General features: G+C 42.3%; 1 pseudogene; it reads right to left on the bottom strand.

Annotated features, from left to right (window-relative positions):
* LOC149274575 (myomegalin-like) overlaps window positions 1–22,741 on the bottom strand; it is a 111,258-nt pseudogene that overhangs the window by 28,751 nt on the left and 59,766 nt on the right.

Raw genomic sequence — 22,741 nt, 5'->3', positions numbered from 1 at the left:
ACTTCTTCCCTTATTTCTTCCTTTGGTTTCCAGTACCACCTATATCCAGATGACACCCTACTCTATATTTCTGCTCCTGACCTTTCCCCCTCTCTTCTAACTCGCCTCACTGACTGTCTATCAGGAATTGCATCATGGATGGCATCCTGTTACCTAAAGCTCAACATCTCTAAAACTGAATGGTAATCCCGCCATCTGCTCTGTCCACTTTTCCTGACATCTCTATTACTGTTGACAACTCCACTATCCAACCAACAGACCAGGTTTGCTACCTTGGTGTCACCCTTGACTCTGCTCTCTCCTTCATCCCTCACATCCAGTCCCACACCAAATCCTGCTGCCTCCACCTGAAAAACATCTCCCGAATCCACCCTTTCCTCACGCAAGACACCACCAAATTACTAATCCACTCCCTTGTGATATCCCGCCTGGATTATTGCAACTCCCTACTAACCGGTCGGCCCCTCTCCCGCCTTTCACTGCTTCACTCCATCCTCAACACTGAAGCTAGAGTAATTTTTCTCTGCCGCCGCTCATCATCCGCTGCTCCACTATGCCAATCACTTCATTGGCTCCCAATACCCTTCAGCACCACCTTACATCTCTATCTTCCTATACAAATACACACAAACCCGCCCTCTTCACTCCTCTCATGACTTGCGGCTTTCTTCTACCATTGTTACCTCTTCCCACTCCCGTATCCAGGATTTCACCCGCACCACTCCCCTCCTGTGGAATTCCCTTCCCCGTTCCATCAGACTTTCTGCCTCGTACGCGACTTTCAAAACCTCTCTTAAAACCCACTTGTTCAGGAAGCGTACAACATTCCTTTACAGTGCTCCCAACCATCATCCTAATCAAAGTCATCTGAACAGCTTCATCGTAACCAGATCAACACATCCCCATCCAAGCAGTCCTCTCCTATTGTCTCACTCCCCTTAACCACCTACTAGATTGTAAGCTCGCAAGAGCTGGGCCCTCTTCTCCTTTGCACCAGTTTGTTACTGTATGTGTTTATAAATTGTTCTAATGAATGTAACAGCGCTGTGGAATCGGCCTTCATAAATAAATATAATGTAATGTAATGTTTTGATAACCACTGTGTAGCGGGCGGCTTGGGGGAGCCGAGCCTGGAGTGTAGCAAGACGAACGAGTTGGGATTCAGGTATATTCCCCGTTTAAGCATTGGATACTCTAGTGCGTGTTACACAATAAACCATCAGAGTTTTATCTATTTGGGGGAAAAAAGGTTTGTGCATATTTGTTGGATAAAATAAATAATTAACTAATAAGAGATGTTGCATATTCTGAACTGCCATTTCAAATGCCATTGTAATACCTTTTGATTTTATGCACTAGATAATTGAGGCCATATACTAATACTGTGTAATTAATGTGTCATATGTCAGCGGTATTGTTTGGGCAGCCTAATTGGAATTATACAGATGCAGATTCTATGTAGAGACTTATCACATGCATTAATCAAATGACTCTGACGCGAGTTTTCAACAAAATCTTGACTTATTATTATCATTATTTAAAGATACACTTAACTGAATCCCTTGCATTTAACCATGACATACTGCTAGCTAAACACTAATTAGAAGTTTTAGATATAATCAGATCAATCAGAAGTCCGGTCAAGACCCTTCACCCAGATATGCTGATAAATAATAGGTACATTTACTCTAAGGAACACACAATTTATGAGCTGAGGTTTGTTCAAGAAAAAAAAAATGTAAGAGGATTTTCTATCTCACTTCACCAATGTTTCTTAGATGAATGGACATGAGAAGCTGCCTAATCTGTCTGTATAGTACTCCCAACTCTGCCTTCCTTTCAGGCAAAGCTCACTGGTGCTTGCAATTTATAATGCACAGTGAAATCATTGAGTTTAGACGGAACTCTATAACAACCCTATAACAAGTACATGGAATGGGTGAAGTTAATTAAATGTAAAACAAAAATTGTGACAGTTCTTTTAAATTATTAGAACTTTTTTGCTATCTGATGATTTATAAATTTAGTGGTATTTCTAAATAAATCTGTACAGTTGGTATTAGTAAGTGACCTTGGATGGACTGTTATATTAAATGTTTTACATAGTGCTAGCAGATTCTATAACACTACTAAAAATGGGAGAATATAAAATTACCAATAACATTCAAATAAACAATATACAAATGAACTAACATGAACAAACATTGCGGCATAGGGCTCTGTGCCTTAAACAAATATAATATAAAGAAGTATACTGATAAAAAGGAAAATATATGCATAGGAGAAGTCTACGTGATGTATGCATAAACAACAATGTATCCAGCTGAATGAAAAAATACTGAATTAGCTCGATTATAAGACATCCCTGATTATAAGACGAACACCCAAAATTTGAATATTAACTTAGGAAAAGAGAAGAAGCCTGAATGTAAGACTCCCCTATAGGAAAAAAGTTTTACTAGAAAATATTAATTCACATGTAAACTATTTTTTCATATTTAATAAAAACTATGATTGATAAAAATGCATTTTTTTAAATTTCCTTTTATTTGTCAACCTGCCCCCCAGATATGAACAACTTCCCCCAGGCTTGCCACTCTGCCCCCAGATATGCCTCATACCCCCTGTATGCCACTCTGCCCCCAGATATGCCTTATACCCCCTATATGCCACTCTGCTTTCCTGATTTGCCTTATACCTCCCTATATCCCACTCTACCTCACTGATATGCCTTATGCCACCCCCCAACTTACCAATGCATCCCTAGACTTGTCCCCCCGTGCTTCAGACTCCCTGGTGTCTAGTGGGGGTAGCCGGTGGACTTTGTGGGATGCGCATAGACAACCTCTGCTGCCGGGCATCAGTGGAGGTTGTCTGCGCACATGGCGCAGACGTTCACCGGCTGCTAGAGAGGAGGTTCCAGGTCCCTTGCAGAGTTATATTCCCCTTACAAATGCATGTGGTGATTCTGTAAAGTCCTTGCACATGCATTTGCCCCTTCCCCAGCTATATTTTGTGCAGGAGGTGTATTTCACTGAACACATCTTCTGACATCTGGTATACTTACCGCCACCCATCTCCAATGCTGACTTGGCAAATGTTGCAAGATGGGGATAACAAGACAATTGAGCCGCATGTGTGAATGTGCTCAAATTGATTTCAATAGTAGCGCTCTCCTGTCACTTATTGGCTGCTTCAAGAAGCCCTTCAGTAGTGAGAATGTTAAGATGCATTATATTAAATCATGTAGAATAGCTCCTTGGGGCACTAAATGTATGTTTTAAGAAGGTAACATTTCTGTAATTAATGTTTATCACATGTGCCACACATAACATAAAATATACACAGATAAAGCATATAGTGTATGGTAAGCAGTGAATATATGTAAAACAAATTTTATATTCACTTATTATACTAAGTTTCTACTTTAGACACTGATTTAGAAAGCTTCATTAAATTGTTATTCATTTGTTGACTCAAACTGGATTAGGAGGATTTGAAAGTTGGTTACCTGATATCAACAGCTGAGTGCACTTCTGCATGTTCAGGTTCGATTTTAAGAATGAATAGTTCTTCTTGTGTGGTTGACTTATCCTTGGCCTCCTGGGAGAACTCTCTCCTATTCTGGAGACAGTCAGTGTTAGGTTATTTCACTTTCAGATTATACATTTCTGTTTCATATTTCTACACCTTGATATATAACTGTTAGTGGAGTGGATAACAATAGGTCAAACTGGACATTTGCCCTAGTGCCCCAGGTGATAATATACTCCCACATGCTGCTGTGTAATTCAAATATTTTTTCCCTGCAACACCCTTTAGCAACAAAGTCCTTGTGGATATAGGACCCACTTAATGCGCGGGGTCCCTCTCTTGCAGCATGGGTTTTTGCAAAGACAAAAAACTTTCTCCATTTTTGGTGCTACTTCAGCGATGGCAGAGGGAGCTTCTCATTTCCAGTATTAACCTTTGTTTGTAGACACATGTTGTTGAAGGTGCATTGCTCTTTGGTTGGAAAGAAAAGAAAACTCTGTCTGATATGAAAATCAGTGTGTTATGTATTTATGTAAAAATGTCTATGAATTAAACGTTTGTGTATGTACATATGTATATTGATTATATCTTTAATGTCAGGCAAAGACAAGGGCATGCTAATGCACTGGCACTGTAGTGTGTATGTCCTTGAGCAGATACACTTATACAATAAAAACTGTCAGTCCTGTCAGACTAAGAGCAGAGTGTTATTGCTTGTTGTATTCCACAGTTCTGTTGACCTATTTAGAAGATTATTCCCTTTCACAGGAACTACAGCATGTTTCCATCATCACTTAAAGTGTATCATGATGAAGCATGTGCTCCTACAAGAAGAACTGGAAAAAGTAGAGTATGGCACATGAGGTGTTTAGCACTTTGAGCTGAAAACAAAACCACAACATACATTCTGTGTGTTTGTACAAATATACTGATGTTCAGTTCAACATTTATGTAATCCCACCCTGTACAATATTTTGGTGCACAGATGGTGTCCACTAATTATCTACACTCTTGAGTAATATATATCTTTCCATCCTTACCTCGTTACCTGTACAGGACAAATTACTAGGAGCATTTGTTTCATTCCCAAAGCTATCAGAGGGATGAAAGCTGAAATCCTCTTCTCTCATATCTTCCATTAAACCTAAGGAAGAAAGCATCCATTAAATACAATAACAAAACTATAGTGTATCCCAAGAGACTTTTGTCCAACATTTACTATAGACACATATTTTAACAAAAAATCAAGCACAACAAATCAACCAGACTGTTACCATTCATTTTAAAAACAATTTTAAAACAAGAGAAAATGTAGTTCAGATGGCTGTAGATAAATTAGTGTTTGTACTATAGACTAAGTGTACAACAAATGGAGAATTTACTAACTCTAGCTGCAAATACATGTTTGAAACAAACTACCTTGTTTCTGCAGCATGTAAACTGTGCCTCTGTGCAGGCAGGGCTCTGCTGCAGACCAGATGGAGGGAGAGGAAGATAGCAGACCAAACCAGCAGGCGTTTGGTTTTTTTTTTTGCTGCACCCCCCTGACTACTGTGTGTTTCTTCTGCTCTCTATGTCTAGTTTAACCTACTCTAAACAGCCTACTATTTCTCCTTCTCCTGTTGTTTATGGTCTGTAGAAATTGTATTGGAGTCCAGTGATGCTGTGGCTGATCATATAAAAATATACAGCAAATAATACAAATGTTAAACATTTCAACAAAAGTATCTAACATACAACCCCAGCAATGAAGAATGTATATTATGTATAAAAAAATATTTTGTAGGCAACTTGATATGCATTCTTTATCTGTAAAAAGAGAGCACCTCCCTTTAGAAGAAGCTGCAACTCCAGAGCTGCAGTGCAAAGCCCCTGCGCTGTCCATAGCTCACTACCTGAAGCAGCCAAGCAGGAAAGCATTACAGTATTGCAAATACACAAGATTCAAGGTATGTCGATGGATGTAGTACAAATTTCAAACTATAATCAAAGGTAGCCAACCTATTCTTGGAATACAACTGTTACCAAATTTAGTCAGCCACATCTACTACACTTGTCGCCTACTCCTGATTTTGCCAGGTGCTTTTAATCACACTAGGAAACAATCAAAAAGAACATGTGTCACTTGATGTTGATTTTAGACCAAAAAAATGTAATGAGTAGAGTGGCATAATGTACATCAGGAAACGTGGTTGTTGCAGCCATTTTCTTTTATTGTAATGGTACTTATTTTAAAGTATGCTGATTGCAGAGTTTTAGTATTGATATTCAATGTGTGGTGGGATTCAATAGATTACGTTTTTTATGCATGAGATGGTGGGCCAGTCACACACTTGTTAAGTACATGGTATTAATTGGCATGTGTACAGACTAACTGAAGGTTAACAATGCAGAGTCTAATAAACCAAAATATGGCATTAGGATGGGGCAGCATTTGAGAAGTATATGCATGAATATGAACTATAGAGATTATAGTGGAGGACAGTCAAGGTTCATCAGATGAGCAGAGGGGCCAAGTTGGTATATATACTTCTAAATAAGTAAATTAAGAGATGCAGGTAGGTAGGGAAACTACCATAATATGCTTTGCAGGTTAGGGTTCAAATTTAATCTTCAAGTGTACAGGCAGTCAGTGAAGAAATTAGCACAGTAGAGTAATGGGTAACAAAAATCAGCAACATTCATGAAGAAATGCTAATACTTACTTCAGTAATGAAGATCAGAGGTGACCAGTAAGTGCGTATTTGTTAAAAAAGGATGTAGATGGCAATGTTTGGAGACTGATTGTGAGGGGTGACCAAGATGATGTTAATATTGTAGAAAGGGAAGATAGGAATTAGATTAGGTTTTCACTAAAGAGATTGCTGTGAAAGGAGACTCTGGGGTAGACATTCATTCAGAGACAGAGGCAAAGCAGGTGACATGATCAAAAAGTTAGAGAAACATCAGGGATTGAAACGTAAATTTAAGTGTCATCAGCGTACTAAGCCTTGCGGAATGTCACTGTCATATGTATAGGTGTACAGATTATTTTTCACTGGTTATTCATTAAACCAGTGAGCGGTCACAGTGTGTCCTGGGGTGGGTTCTCTATGTCACTGAATGTCTCGTTATCAAGGCAATTTAGCAACACTGTAAGTTTAGGAGGTGATCGTTGATAGCCTTCTAAGCTCTTTTAAATCACCTCTTTTAAGCCCGTCATATTGTATATGGTGGAAGTTTTCAGTGTTGCTGAATGTCTCAAGGCATTACGCATCGTGTTCTAATCTTATTTAATGCCATGACATGCCAGGCATATCATTAGTCGTTAACTGACTGTTTTTCCATGACGTGCTGGGCACGCCTAAGGGGTTTAATGACGTGGCTGACGATCTTCTGAGCATTCCCACTATACATGTTAAAGAAAAGTTGTTTGTGATTGCAGAGTGGGTATGTATCACCACATATGGGGTATCTGTTTGGCCTCCTGGGAACGATATATCCTCTATATACATAGGATATATACAAATCCCTCAAGGAAGTAAAATATACTATACACGGACTTTAGTATTTAAAAAATCCATGTGTGCTTCAGTTATGCAGCCAATATGACCATTTGTCTGCTATTTGTATTTGGAATTAAAACACATAACCAAGCCTGGATTACAATACTATGCATATGCAATCAACCATCCCCCAGAGTCTGATTTGCACATTATACCCTTACTCTGTCCTCCACGGAGAGCAAAGAACAATTCAAACATACATACCTGGCTTAATTCCCTTTGGAAGGGGTTGTCATGAGGAGCAAAATTTAGGAGACTCAAATATCTTCCCACAAATAACCTTTCACCTGTGGGCCAACCTTCACTGTCAGAGTCTTACCCAATTACAGGTTACCAGAGTAGGAAATGACAGGTGCAAAAAGTCAGTTAGACCAAAAGAGAGCTGCTGCTGCTGCTGCTGCTGCTGCCTAGTTCCTATCCCAAAGCATCTCACTACAAAGCCCCAAGAAAAGCTAAACTCCCCAGACAGCCGTATCAGAACTGTCCTACGTAATGCCAGATCAATAATGAAAATATTGCTGTCAGTAGATCTTGTTTGCATTACTGAAACGTGCATTTTTACACCATTGGTATCATTGGATTCTAAGCGAGCGCTTGCAAGATCAATGCAGTCTAGGAGGTACAGATCTTATATGGTTTAAATCATTCCTTTTATTTATGATTTATTCTATCTCCTGCTCTATTTGTCATATACATGCTGCCACTGGGGGACATAATCAGTCGTTATGGCTTAAGATATTGCGGATGATACACAACTTTATCTTTCCTTTGCATCAAGTACTAAGGATCCAATACCTCTAATCAATATAGCAGAACTCATATGGATGGAAGCTGGTTAAAGGTAAACCCTGAAAAGAGAGAAATACTGCTGTTCAGAGGAAAGAGGATAACTAGACCAATCCTATTAAATGCCAACCCACCCAGTGTAAAACTTGGTGATTCAAAGCTATCCAGATCAAGCGAAGCGCAAAAACTTGGAATATTGCTTGACAGCAGGTTGTCACCTAAAAATCAGATTTTGTTGTGACAAAATCTGCCTTCTCTCATCTGAGGAACGAAGTAAAAAAAAGCGCCTAATCCTACGTGAGGACACTGCCAGCCTAATCCATGCTTTTGTGACATCTTGTCTGGATCACTGCAAAGCACTATACCTAGGCCTCCTAGAAAAATAATTTCATCACCTACAGATGGCCCAACACCACTTAGGCCATATCACACCTATTCTCTGCTCCCTCCATTAGCGAAACTATTTTAAAATGGGATTGACGACATCAGGCTCCAATGCATTCAGCTATGCTGATCCTAAACTTTCTGCCACATTCAGTCAGACAGACTATCTTTAAAGACTTTTCTCCTCTTATCTCTCCCTTTTTACTTTATTTCCCCCTTCTCTTTATATCTTCTCTTTCTCTAGCTCTTCCCTTACTTTTTTATCTCTTTGTACTCTTTATCATCTCACTTTCTCTTTCTCTCTTTTCTCCCTCCATTTTCTCTTTATTGCATCTCCTTTCTCCCCTTTCTCTTTATCTCTCTCCTCCTTATTATCTTTACCTCATCGTTTTTCCTGTATTTCTCCCTTCTGTATATCTTCCCCACTCCTCTTTCTCACCCCACCTCTTTCTCTGTTTTCTCCTTTCTCTCTCCTCCTTTTCTTTGATCCTCCATTCTCACATTATATTTCATCTTTTTATTTAACTAATAAAGAAAAAAGAAAAGAAAGGCATTAAAACATAAGTTAAAAAAAAACAAGACTCTTATAATACTCCTATATACCCGATAGGTTTGTTGTATTCTCCTAAGTAGGATCTGAAAACTTAATATGCATTATCTTCCACATTAGTACCCAGTCATTCCTAAATCGTTACCTAGGCTAGCAGGGAAGAACCTGGAGACCTCTTTGAGATAAATAACATCTTTTTAATATGTAGCCTCCTGTTTTTCAATGACCAAAAGTAATTGGACAAATTACTTAAAAACGGTTTCATGGACAGGTGTGGGTCATTCATTAGTTATTTCTTCATCAATTAAGCAGGTAAATGGTTTGGAATTGATTTGAAGTGTGGCATTCGCATTTTGAGGCGGTTGCTGTGAACCCACAACATGTGATAAAAGGAGCTCTCAATGCAAATGAAACAGGCTATCCTTAGGCTGCAAAAAAAATAAATACCGTACTTGCTCGATTATAAGATGAGCAAATGCTCTGAAAAATACCCTTCGTTTTTATAATCGAGGTCCTCTTCTAATCACATTTCAAATAGAGGTCTGACTATGAGACTAAGATACAGATCCCCGGCAGCACTGCAGGGGACCTGGATCCTCCTATCTGGTAACTTCAGCTGCTGCCGGAACTTCCACCGAGGCTTCTATCATCGAGCGCCGGCGAAAGCGCGGGCAGCAACGGAGGTTGTCTACCCGGATCGCGCATACCTTCCCCGGCTGCCAGAGAGGAGAATTCCCTGCAGCACTGCAGGGAATTCTCTTCTCTGGCAGCCGGCGAACGTCCACTCGATGGACGCAGACAATCCCCACCACTGCTGGCACTTCCGCCGGGGCTTCTATGACTGTACACCGGTGTCACATGACACTATAACCCCCTATATGCCACTCTGCCTCCAGAAATACCTTATACCCCCTATATGCCACTCTGTCCCATGATATGCCTTTTAACCCCCTATATGCCAGAGTGCAGTGCAGTGCAGTGCCAGACGTGTCCCCCTGCTAAAGCCAGTACATGTCCGGCCCGTCTGAAGCTTGCTAGAGAGCATTTGGATGATCCAGAAGAGGATTGGGCGAATGTCATATGGTCAGATGAAACCAAGGTAGAACTTTTTGGTAGAAACTCAACTCGTCGTGTTTGGAGGAGAAAGAATGCTGAGTTGCATCCAAAGAACACCATACCTACAGTGAAGCATGGGGGTGGAAACATCATACTTTGGGGCTGTTTTTCTGCAAAAGGGACCAGGACGACTGTAAAGGAAAGAATGAATGGGCCCATGTATCGTGAGATTTTGGTTGAAAACCTCCTTCCATCAGCAAGGGCATTGAAGATGAAATGTGGCTGGGTCTTTCAGAATGACAATGATCCCAAACCCACCGCCCAGGCAACGAAGGAGTGGCTTTGTAAGAAACATTTCAAGGTCCTGGAGTGGCCTAGCCAGTGTCCAGATCTCAACCCCATAGAAAACCTTTGGAGGGAGTTGAAAGTCTGTGTTGCCCATGACCCCCAAAACATCACTGCTCTAGAGGAGATCTGCATGGAGGAATGGTCCAAAATACCAGCAACAGTGTGTGAAAACGTTGTGAAGACTTACAGAAAACGTTTGACCTCTGTCATTGCCAACAAAAGGTATATAACAAAGTATTGATATGAACTTTTGTTATTGACCAAATACTTATTTTCCACCATGATTTGCAAATAAATTCTTTAAAAATCAGACAATGTGATTTATGGACTTTGTTGTCTCATTCTGTCTCTCATAGTTGAAGTGTACCTATGGTGAAAATTACAGGACTTTGTAAGTGGGAGAACTTGCACAATTGGTGGCTGACTAAATACTTTTTTGCCCCACTGTGTGTGTGTGTGTGTAAAGCAGTGTATGTATGTATATGTCTGTATAAAAACCAGCCAATCACCGGTAAGGTACATCGCTTGCCGTGATTGGCTGGTTGTTGTATACTGGGTAGAGGGGTAGTCTTATACGGCGAGTTTTTAACTGGAAAAGTTGGGGGTCGTTTTATATGCCCAGTCGTCTTATACGCCGGAATATACGGTACATACGTGCATTCTCACAAATACACTTTCCCTCCTTCCCTCACCTACGCCCTACGGCTCAACAGATTGACTTCACTGCACAGTATGCGAGCAGCCTCACTTTACCTGCAGGGTGACGTGACCACGTTCTGTTTCTGCCTCCCCAGGCCATGGGGCAGGAACACTGTTAGTGGCACCTAGGGTAGTCTGCCCCCCTCTACGTACGCCACTAGTGCTGAGTGCCCCAGTAGCCTGCCTAGCGACACCCCTGACAAATAGAGAGACTGTTGTGGGGAGAGGAAGTTCCACTGTGCTCTCAGGGCAAGGAGAGGCCCTGAAGAAGATCCCCAAGCCAAGTGATGCAAACTGGGGTATCTAGAGCCTTGCTTAGCTGGGTCTGGCAGGGAACTGAAGTAAGCAGTTAGGCTGGTTAGTCCAGGCCAGCTAAGTATATACAATTGGTCTACAATCAGGGACAAGGCTTTTCTTTTATGATTCTGTTGTTTGGTTTGTGCACGTGCAAATGAATCACAATTTACTCCAAATTGGTGCTGAGCCTTATTTCTCTAGATGACTGTGCTTAAGATCCATAAAAAGTGACATTAACGACCCTTAGCTAACAGATACCTATTTTGTAATTTAAAAACAAAACAGATGCCGACACAATCATTGATTAGATCTGTTTTTTAGTTAAATGCTCTGGTAAGTGAAGGTTCAGCAAATACATCTTCTGTCTTCCAGTGATGAGAATGAGAAGTCATTCTATAAGGTGAGTAATGGTGGAATAGATGCCACTTATGGAAAGCAAGAACTGCATGGACCGTCAACTGTTGTGCACACATGATCATCTGCTGAATATGGGGGGGGGGGGTCTACATTTTTGTAGATTGTAATACCACTATCTGCAGGATATCACAAGATATGATCTTTACAGCTTTTCCACGATTCACCAGTGAAGGTACTAGCAGATCAGCTGGAAAAAGTAAATGTCAAAACAACCCTATGTTCCAACTGCACTTTCATTACATTACACTTCAATTTAATTTTAAGATTTGTGGCCCTCAAGTTCTGTTTAGTCATTGCTTTCTTTCATTGGTAAAACTAGATGACCTTTGGATGCTGATCACACACACAGATGACTGCTTCGGTCATCTGATGACCTTTGGATGCTGAACACACAAATGTGATCAGCTCATAGGGAAATCTGACTGACGGAGTAGATTTTTTAAAATCATTTTACAAAGCCCTCAAGGGTTGCCTCAAGATGTGTACGGTGTCGTGCCTCGCCTCCTAGCATCCCACCACAGGCCTGATACAAACTATATTCCTCTTTGGTGGCTAACCCTTAACTATGGCTGAAATGGGGGATAGGTCACAAAATATTGTTCCTTAAAGACGAAGGATGTACCCCCTATGTCATGGGCTTGTGCACAGGCAAAGCTAAATCCCAGGGGGTGAACAGGCGATCAGACTACAAGGAGCTGTCAGATTGAATGTAACTGTGCTCTAATTGAGCATTACATCATAATGACAGCGATGATGTAGCCAGAGAATTAATGGTGTCTGTATAGACACGGTACGTGATCAATGTGTGAGGCTTCCTACAGGACTGCCCTGATTGCTGTAGAGGGATACCAACAAGGGACCCCTATAGGTTAACCCCTTGATTGCTCTGCAGACGAACTCTTAACAGGTGATGTCAGTAGTGCTAATAAAAACTCCTGGGTTCATAAGAGACCCCAAGGTGGAATTCTACACATTACGCACTCTCTAAAAAGTAAAATAACCAACAGTGCTGCTTGGAAAAAGTATGCGAACCCCTAGGCTTTTCAATTCAACAAAAGTTAATTGAAGTCAGGAGTAGGGCTGAAACAACTAATCGATAAAATCGATAATGAAAATAGTTGTCAACGATTTTCATTATCGATTAGTCGAATCGATTTTTATCCTTATATAATCCGACCTCAAACAGAGATCAGATTATAACACTAGAATCCAGTTCCCCCGCAACGCTGCAGGGGACCTGGATTCCCCCCCTCACTGTCAGCCGGTCTCTCACTTCCGTCTCTCTCCCCCCTCCCATACACCCCTCTGCCTCTCTCCCGACTCCCTGGTGTTTTGTGAACCTCCGTTGCCGACAGGCACTTTCACTGCAGCTTCATAGAAGCCTCAGCGTAAGTGAAGGTGAGTAACGGAGACTGTCTGTGCGATGCAGACCCCCACCAGCTGACAGAGAATCGAGGTCTCCTGCAGAGGATCATCCTCTGTCAGCTGGTGGGGGTCTGCATCGCACAGACAGCCTCCGTTACTGCCCTTCACTTACGCTGAGGCTTCTATGAAGCTGCAGTGAAAGTGCCTGTCAGCAACGGAGGTTCACAAAATACCAGGGAGCCGGGAGAGAGGCAGAGTGGTGTATGGGAGGGGGGAGGAGTCAGAGGGGTGTATGGGAGCCACCCTCCTATACACCACTCTGGCTCCTCCCCCTCCCATACACCACTCTGCCTCTCTACCAGGCTCCCTTGTGTCTTATGAACCTCCGTTGCTGACAGGAGGCAGAGTGGAGTATGGGAGGGGGGAGGAGGCAGAGTGGAGTATGGGAGGGGGAGGAGCCAGAGTGGTGTATGGGAGGGGGGAGGAGGCAGAGTGGAGTATGGGAGGGGGAGGAGGCAGAGTGGTGTATGGGAGGGGGGAGGAGGCAGAGTGGTGTATGGGAGGGGGGAGGAGGCAGAGTGGTGTATGGGAGGGGGGAGGAGGCAGAGTGGTGTATGGGTGGTATAATGAATTTCAGGGAGGCAGAATGGCATATCTGGGGGAGTTAGAGTGGTGTATGGGGGAGGTACAGTGGTGTATGGGGGGTATAATGAATTTCAGAGTGGCATATCTGGGGGAGGCAGAGTGGTGAATCAGGGAGAATTCAGGGTGGTGCAGGGCATTTATGGGGAGCGGAGTGGCATATCAGGGTGCACAGTGGCATATAGGGAGGTATAAGGCATAAATGGGGGCGAGTGGCATATTGCAAGTTATAAGGCATATCAGGGGGGCATAAGACATATCTGGGGGTAAAAGGTATATCAGGGGGCTCAGTTGGATATCACTGGCATATAAGGAGTATAAGGCATATCGGGGGCACAGTGGCATATCAGGGGCACAGTGGAATCTCTGGCATATAACAGGTGTAAGGCATATATGGGGCAGAGTGGCAAGCTGGGGGTAAGATGAGAATAACTGGGGCCAGTTTGGTAAATATAAACAAGGTTTTTTTTCTCAGTTTTTATTAAATATGAAAAATAGTTAACATATGAATTCATATTTACTAATAACTTTGTATTAAAACCTAGTTTGAGAAACACTGTGTTTGGGTTCTTGTAGCTTTTATTATTATGCCAGTAAAATAAGAAGAAGGTGAATAGCGAGAGGCCATTGCAATAAAGAGATGAAAGTGTAAATTGTAAGTTTTTTATTACATTATTTTAAATAAAAAAAATTGCATTTTTTATCCGATTAATCGAAAAAATAATCGGCCAACAAATCGATTATTAAAATAACCGTTAGTTGCAGCCCTAGTCAGGAGTCAAACCTGGAATCCAATCAATGAAACAGGATCAGTGGGGTGTTTTAGAGCTACTTTGACATCTAAAAACACAAACATGACTGCTATTCTCAAGAAGCATCTGCGAATGTGAACTACGCCTCACAAAAAATAAGTCACAGAAGACCTACAATCAAGAATTATTGAATTGCATAAAGCTGGAAAGGGTAAACTCAGAGGTTTGCTGCCCACTAGTTATTAAGGTAGTAAGGGTTGACTTACTTTTTCCACCAGCAATGTGAATGTTTAATGCCTATGTTCAATAAAGATATGAAAGATTATCATAGTTTGTGTGTTATTAGCTTAAGCACATTGTGTTTGTCTATACTTTGCAACTTAGGATCAGACCACACAGCACGAACAATAAATGCAGAAAACCAGGTAATTCCAAAGGGTTCACTTACTTTTTCTTTTGTGTACACGTACATTAAAAAAAAAAAAAAAAAAAAAAAAGAAACAACCATTGTATCTATCCTATCACTTACCTACTTAATGAATATATTTTGGGTATTTTTTCTCTATTGTCTTTATCAACATGTAAAATGTTTTTTTTTACATTCTGTCCTTTTTTATTCACTGTCCAGTAAAATAATAATATCTTGGTTTCTCTACCCGAAGGCTAAGAACACAAAGTATAAAACAGCCAAAATCACCACAAAAGTGATTTATAGTATTATAAATATTGGGTAACCGTTGTATTAGAAATGATAAAACATCCACCATGAATCAACCAACTTTAGATCAACCAGACCTTGAGTACGGGTAAGTAGGTTTCTGCATGCTTTTTTTTTTTTACTGTCCATTTCCTACAGTGTAATTTGAAAAGGTAATTAATTCATCAGATTTTTTTTTTGATTTTTTTTCAAGAACATAAATTATAAACATCCATTTGGGTCCAAACACACACACACACAAAATACCATGCAATACTAAGATTATCACAGGACAATATAATAATATATGTAGAGGCAAATATAATTTTATTTGGCCTACTGGGAAAACAACAGGGGGTGGAAATAAATAAAAGCGAGTAGGATAAACACATATATGAAACACAGATTACAAAGAACAAAAATAAGCACTAAACTCAAGTGTGACAAGGGTCTAATTATATTCAGTATGTTAGTAGCAAATTTTAGTCCCTCCAACACCACCAAAAAGCAACTGTTAGCAGGCATTTCTCCTTCAATAAAGTCTGTGGGTTAAAAGTTCTGATCATGTATAGAGTACTGTCCCTTGTATGAAAACCCTCATGGTTCATATCAGAAGGCATGCGTGTGAGGAATTCTCAAACTGCTCTTTTCCCCACCTCCATAACTGATGGCAGACACCCTGTTCTTCGAATCCACCCGAGCCAGTCGCTCTACTGCCTTTTCCAGGGTGTCTTCCAGCTGAGTTCTCAGTGCATGTGCAGTCTGCAGCTCGGCCTCAAGCTCTGAACTGTTATTAAAGCAGATCAAGTTGTGCAGACAAGGGAAATTTATATTAATAATCAGTTAACCAAATTGTTATAACATTGTTGCATTGTAGATTTCTGGTTCCATTTCAAAAACAAAAATACCCTAATAATCAACATGGCGATAAAATAAGTTATAGTTCTAGCTACAATTGTCAAAAAATAAAATAAAAACAAACATTGTTTTCTTTTGCTGAAGGCATGAAACATTAACTTTATAACTATGTTGGCATATTGAATTGGTACAAAGCAGCATCCCATAAATGTAAATATAAATAGAGAGACCAAATAATATTTGTTTGTAACAAGTTATTGCAAATAAACGGTGGTATAATTCTGTGTATATAACAATTCACAAATTCCTTGTCAGAAGACCCGGGAAAACAAAACAAAACAAAAAAATAAAGTAAATCCCTAAAAGGAAATAATTTTTTATTAAGTTTTTATTAAGTGGTTCCCCTACAATTCAAATGAAGATAGATGTCCTCCTAAATAGCTCCCGTGCCTTGATGTTGCCGTTGCAAGTGGCCATTAAAGAGCTCATAAAATGTTTTTTGCAGGTGGTAACATATGCATCGTGGAGGAACGCAAAATCATTTATAATGTGAATTGATGGTTAAGGTATGCTGGGGGTATCACGAGAAAGCAATATTGGGGATCCTGTCTATGCAGGGGCGGGCTGGGCCGGGGCCGCCCATTTAAGTGGCCGATTCGGCCACGCCAGGGCCGTCTTTAATGCCCGCAGTATCCGCGGTGGGCCGGCCGAACTGGCCGGCACACCGAGATGCCATTGCAGCCGATGTGGCTGCGAGTCTTAAAGCGGCCGTAAGACACGCTGGCCGCTTTAAAATCATTAAGCGGCCAGCGTGCCTGCCCAGTGCCGCACAGTGTCCTGTTCGATGTGACTCCGCCCCCTTGAGAGACGTCACATTGTCAATGTGTTGGGCCGCTCAAGGGGGCGGAGTCACACGGAACAGCTCCTCGTGACAGCTAGAGGAGCATGCTGGAGGACAACAAAAATGTAAGTATTAAAAAGAATAAAAAAAATAGTTGGGGTAATAGGCAGAAGGGGAGCCATATTCAAAGGGGGGTCTGCATGGGTCAACAATGGGGGTGGGTGGCTGGGTTCAATATACATGGGTCATTAACAATGCAAAGGGGGGCATCAATACACAAGGGAGGGGGGCTGGCTGGGGACATCACATAAATCAATACACAAGGGTGTTGGGACATAATGTACAAAGGGGGCTGGCTGGGGGCACAAATCCACATGGGGCAATACACAAAGGGCATAATGTACAAAGTGGGGCTGGCTGGGTGCACATATCCACATGGGGCAATACACAAGGGTGTGGGGGGGGGTGAATACATTAAAACCAAGGGGGGGGGCTGGCTGGGGCATCAATACACAAGGGGCAAAAACAAACAGCAAACAAGTGTGGAAAGCATTTTGGACGTGGGTGTCAGTGTGGCAGAGCCTGTCCTGGTGTGTGTGTGTTTGGATATCGGTGTGGCAGAGCCTGTCCTGGTGTCTGTGTGTTTGGCTGTCTGTGTGGCAAAGCCTGTCCAGGTGTGTGTGTGTGTGTTTGGGTGTCGGTGTGGCAGAGCCTGTTCTGGTGTGTGTGTGTTTGGATATCGGTGTGGCAGAGCCTGTCCTGGTGTCTGTGTGTTTGGCTGTCTGTGTGGCAATAGCCTGTCCAGGTGTGTGTGTGTGTTTGGGTGTCGGTGTGGCAAAGCCTGTCCAGGTGTGTGTGTGTGTGTTTGGCTGTCTGTGTGGCAGGGCCTGTTCTGGTGTCTGTGTGTTTGGCTGTCTGTGTGGCAGGGCCTGTTCTGGTGTGTGTGTGTGTCTGGGTGTCGGTGTGGCAGAGTCTGTCCTGTTGTGTGTGTGTTTGGGTGTCGGTGTGGCAGAGCCTGTCCTGGTGTGTGTGTTTGGGTCTCGGTGTGGCAGAGCCTGTCCTGGTGTGTGTGTTTGGGTGTCGGTGTGGCAGAGCCTGTACTGGTGTCAGGGCGGGCTGATTGGGGACAAAGTTGGCTCACTCTGGACTGTAATTTGTTAATGTTATCTTGATGCTTATCTTTTTTGTTACAAAGATTGGCTGTTTTTTAATGTATTAAACATAATTTTTTTACTCCCAGTCCCATCACATTACATCAATATGCGTTTGAAAATCAGGAAAAGATGGTCATGGATGGTGTGCTGATTCGGTGGCACAACGGGCCACTTGACTAGACTTGCCCCCAAGGCCTTAGGCTGCCAGCCCTCCCCTGTGTCTATGTTTGTATTGGGCCCCAAGATTTCTGATTGCCGCTCTGCTGAGTAGGACAGGGTAGCAAAGGCATTATTATTGGACATAAGCTTATGTCTTGTCTAGTGTAACAGACAAATACTTTGCTGACATGGCTTTTCTATGCATATAGATAATTAAAATGACAAAATAGATCAAATGAAACTTGTTTAACTCGAGCATAAAATAAAAAAACATTTAAAATTTAGGTTTATATTTCTTAAATGAACCGAGTGTGCCGACTTGATGAAGTATCAAGGCAGTTGTAGAACTAGCCCCCTCACTCTAAGTGGATTTCTTAATACACTAGATGACCAAAAGTATGTGGACACCCTACTATCAAACCAATTGGACATCCAATTCCAAAACCATTGATAGAGTTTCCCTGCAGCTTTCTTCAAGGTTTTGTAATGTGTTTGTGGAAATTTGTACCCATCCAGCCAATGCTGCTTGCAAATCAACTTTCTGATGCATCCTAAAGGTGTTCAAGTCACACCATTATCCCTCTTCCACCAAACTTTACAGCAGGCAGCATTCTCCTGGCATCCATCAAACTTCCAGATACTGAAGTATTCCAGAGAAGTTTGAGTGATAGGAGACAAAGGTTGTAGTTAATGGTGTATATTCAGAGAAGGCTCTAGGGGTTACCCCAGGGATCAGTATTGGGACCTGTACTTTTGAATATTTTATAAGTAATATTACAGAAGGTCTTAAAAAGTATGGTATGTCTTTTTGCAGATGATACAAAAGTCTCCAACAGAGTAGACATTCCAGGTGGAATAATTCAAATGGCAGGCAATTTAACCCCTTGGCTGCTAAGCCATTTCCCACCCTGGTGCTAAGCTGGTTTTCGGCATTTTGGTGCATCTCACGTTTAAACGCGTTTATAAGTAAATTTCTTAGGAATAAACTATACAAACCATATTTTTTTTTTCAGCACACCCAGCACATTGCAAATATACAATTTTTATATGTGTATGTTTCATCAGGTTTGCAAAATATAGCCAAAAATGGGAAAAAGGGGTAATTTTTCACTTCCGACTCAAAAAAAACTAGTTTGTAATTTTATTTTTCTAAACTCTAATATCAAAAGCTGTGCTGCTAAATATTTGTAGTAGGTAACCGGTCTAACAAACAGAAATTGAGAACAGTAGACTATCACAAAAGACATCTTTAAATTTAATGCATGGCTGGCGTCAATTAAACAGCTCTAGCTGCCTGGGATGTTAAAATATGCCAACAAAAACGGAAATTTTTACTCACCGTAAATTCCTTTTTCCTTAATACAGTGGCAGTACGATGGGTACTGTTCTTTTCTCGGGACAAGATGCATCTAAAGATAACAAAAACAATTAAGTGCCCCGGAACCCCTCCTCCTTACCCATAAAAACCGGGGCCGAACCGGAGGTAGACAGTAAGTAACAAGACAGACACCAAATAGCTTGCCAAACATAATTTATTACATAAGGGAGGGAAACTGGTACTGCCACTGTATTAAGGAAAAAGGAATTTACGGTGAGTAAAAATTTCCGTTTTTCCCAACATACAGTGGCAGTACGATGGGATGTAGCAAGATCCCAGAAATGGGGGGGGCCATATCAGGAGACCACCGCCTGGAGCACCTTACGCCCAAAATCCGCCGCAGAGGAGGAGAAGATGTCTAGCCGATAATGGTGCACGAAAGTGGAAAATGAGGACCAGGTAGCAGCCGTACAAATGTCCTCAGGAGAAGCTTTTTCAGCCCAGGAGGCCGCCATAGCCCGAGTGGAATGTGCCCTGATGGGCCATTGTAGAGTGAGACCACTAGAGTGGTAAGCCATGCGGATGGTGTCCACCAGCCAACGAGAAATGGAAGCTTTAGAAACTCCCGTCCCGGCCGACCAAAAAATTTGATAAATAGCTGGTCTGAAGAACGGATGGAGGAGGTACGAGCAATATAAATCTCCAAAGCCCTCTTGACATCTAACGTGTGCCAAATCAATTCATCAGGAGAAGGACACGGAAAAAAAAGTAGGAAGAACCAAGGGCTGATTAAGACTGGACCGGGAAATGACCTTAGGGAGAAAAGAAGGTTTAACATGGAGAACAACTTTATCGTCATGAAAAATCGTGAACCCCAGAGAGGACGACAGCGCCTGGATTTCCCCAACTCTTCTAGCCGAGGTAATAGCCACTAAAAAAACTGTTTTCAGCGAAAGAAACTTCATGGATACCTCCTCCAGAGGTTCAAAGGGAGCTGAACACAAGGCTCGAAGCACAATGGCAAGATCCCATGATGGAAACAAGGACCTCCTAGGAGGACGGCGAATAGTAGTGGCCTTAAAAAAAACGTCTAATAAGCACGTGAGAGGCCAGTTCGAGAGGATCTGTCATTGCAAGGGACGAAGCTGACACCGTGCCCAAGGAACCGCCGGGATGGCAGCGGTGAGAAGACCCAGAACACTCATAGCCTTCCTGACAGAGCAAATCGGATTTCTTTGCAGCGACGAGATCTCTTGTTTTATTGAGTCCACAAAAAACCCCAGAAAAAGAGTCCTGGAAGAGGGAATGAGGCAAGATTTTTTCTTGTTGATTAACCAGCCGTGGAGTTCTAGGAACTTCATAGTTGCGGAAAGGTCTGACAAAAGTTTCTCCAGGGAGGCCGCCATGATCAGCCAATCGTCCAGGTAAGGAATTATCGAGATATCTCGTTCTCTGAGATGAGCTGTCAAAGGACAAAGGATCTTTGTAAAAACCCTTGGGGCTGATGCCAGACCGAATGGAAGGGCCATGAACTGGAAATGATGCACCCTGTGATTGATGCGCAAAGCAAACCTCAGAAACTTTCTGGACGCTTCGGCTATCGGTACATGAAGATAAGCGTCTTTCAGGTCTAAGGTGACCATCAAATCTCCCTTCTTTAGCACCTGAGTGACTGAGGTGATACTCTCCATCCGGAAATGCTGGTAGGGGATACAGCGGTTTACTGACTTCAGGTCTAGAACCGGACGCAAGGAGCCATCCGGCTTTGGTACCAGAAACAACCGGGAATATACTCCTTGAAATCTTTGGCGAACAGGAACCTTCTCTATCACCGCTTTTCCCAGAAGCTTCATGCTTTCGGAAAAAAGAGTCCAATTTTTCCTTTCCAAAGGGTAGGACGAAATCAGGAACTGGCGGACCGGAGGCCGAATGAACTCTATCCTGTAACCCTCCGAAATAATCTGACGAACCCACGGATTTTGTGTGGTCTGATCCCAGGATAGGCTGAAGTGTCGTAGGCGTCCTCCCACCTTGCAGTCAGAACTTTCTTTTATCCTGCTTTTTCGGCCGATCTTGGAATTTTTTATCTCCAAATGGCCCACGAAAATTCTGAGATCTGGAGGATTGGAAAACGGGTCTCGGGTTCCTATAAGGATATCTGCGGTTCCACCTTGGCCTTCGATCCTGAGGCAAAGCTCTTTTGTATCCGAAATCTGCTTAATAAGATCCTCCAACGGAGCACCAAACAACTTCTTACTCTCTAAAGGTAAGTCACAAAGCGCAGATTTAGAAGCTGAATCCGCCGTCCAGGACCGTAACCAAAGAGCTCTGCGTGACACAGACGACAAGGCCATGTTCTTGGCTGAGAGCTTAAGGGACTCCTGAGCTGAATCCACAAAAAAATCGTTGGAAAGCTTTAAATTCTTCAACAGTCTATTAATCTCAGAATCAGCATCATCCGCAAGACGATCTTGCAAAAGTTGAAGCCACATGTGCTGGGCCCTGGCCACTGCAGCACTAGACACCGCCACCTTGCATTGAGCTCCTGCCGCCTGGAAGGCACGCCTGCATGAAGTCTCTGCTCTCCTGTCCATAGGGTCTTTGAGCCCGGACACTTCACCGATAGGGAGAGTAGTCTTTTTGGAGAGCTGGGCCACTTGTATGTCCACTTTGGGGGGATCTTCCCAAGAATATTCCCCCTGAAGCCTGAACAACTGCTTAAAGCGTTTAGAAATGAAGGCTCTTTTTTCAGGGTGCTTCCATTCCCTGGCGATAAGATCATCCACTTTAGGGAGTACAGGAAAACCTTTAACCTTCCCCACATCACCTACTAGGAGCATACGAGTCACCTCCTTGGTGAATTTACGGAGATCCTGGGAGGGGAAAAGCATCTCTTCCTCCGAACTATCACTAGAAGAACTAGAGGACTGGGAGACCTCACCCGAGGAAAGGTCTGAATGAGAGGAAGACCTGGATCTCTTGCGCTTGTGCGTGGAATCCAACTTGACTCTCTCCTGAGATTGAGCTGCCGAAAATTGAAATGCTTCAAAAGTTTGTGCCAAATTTTCCTGGAACCACCCGAGGAAAGATTGAAGGTCTTTGCGCTTCTAAGCAGCAAGCTGGTCAGCAGAGCAGGCGTTGCACACCTTTTTCCTGCAGCCATCCGGCAGTGGAGTAGCACATTCAGCACATGACAAATGCTTAGCTTTGGAAGTGGCCTTTTTGGGAGCGGAAGCAGGTCTTTTATCCTTATCCGGATTCTCTGATGGTAACGGACTAGACATCTGATGAAAAGAAAAAAATGTATATTAAAAGAAAAAAATTTTTTTTTTTAGGAGG

This window comes from Sceloporus occidentalis, unplaced genomic scaffold, assembly GCF_023333645.1.
Source record: "Sceloporus occidentalis isolate IW3139 unplaced genomic scaffold, rSceOcc1.0.p SCAF_323, whole genome shotgun sequence".
Taxonomy (NCBI): domain Eukaryota; kingdom Metazoa; phylum Chordata; class Lepidosauria; order Squamata; family Phrynosomatidae; genus Sceloporus; species Sceloporus occidentalis.
This window is presented reverse-complemented; position numbering and strand designations above follow the sequence as displayed.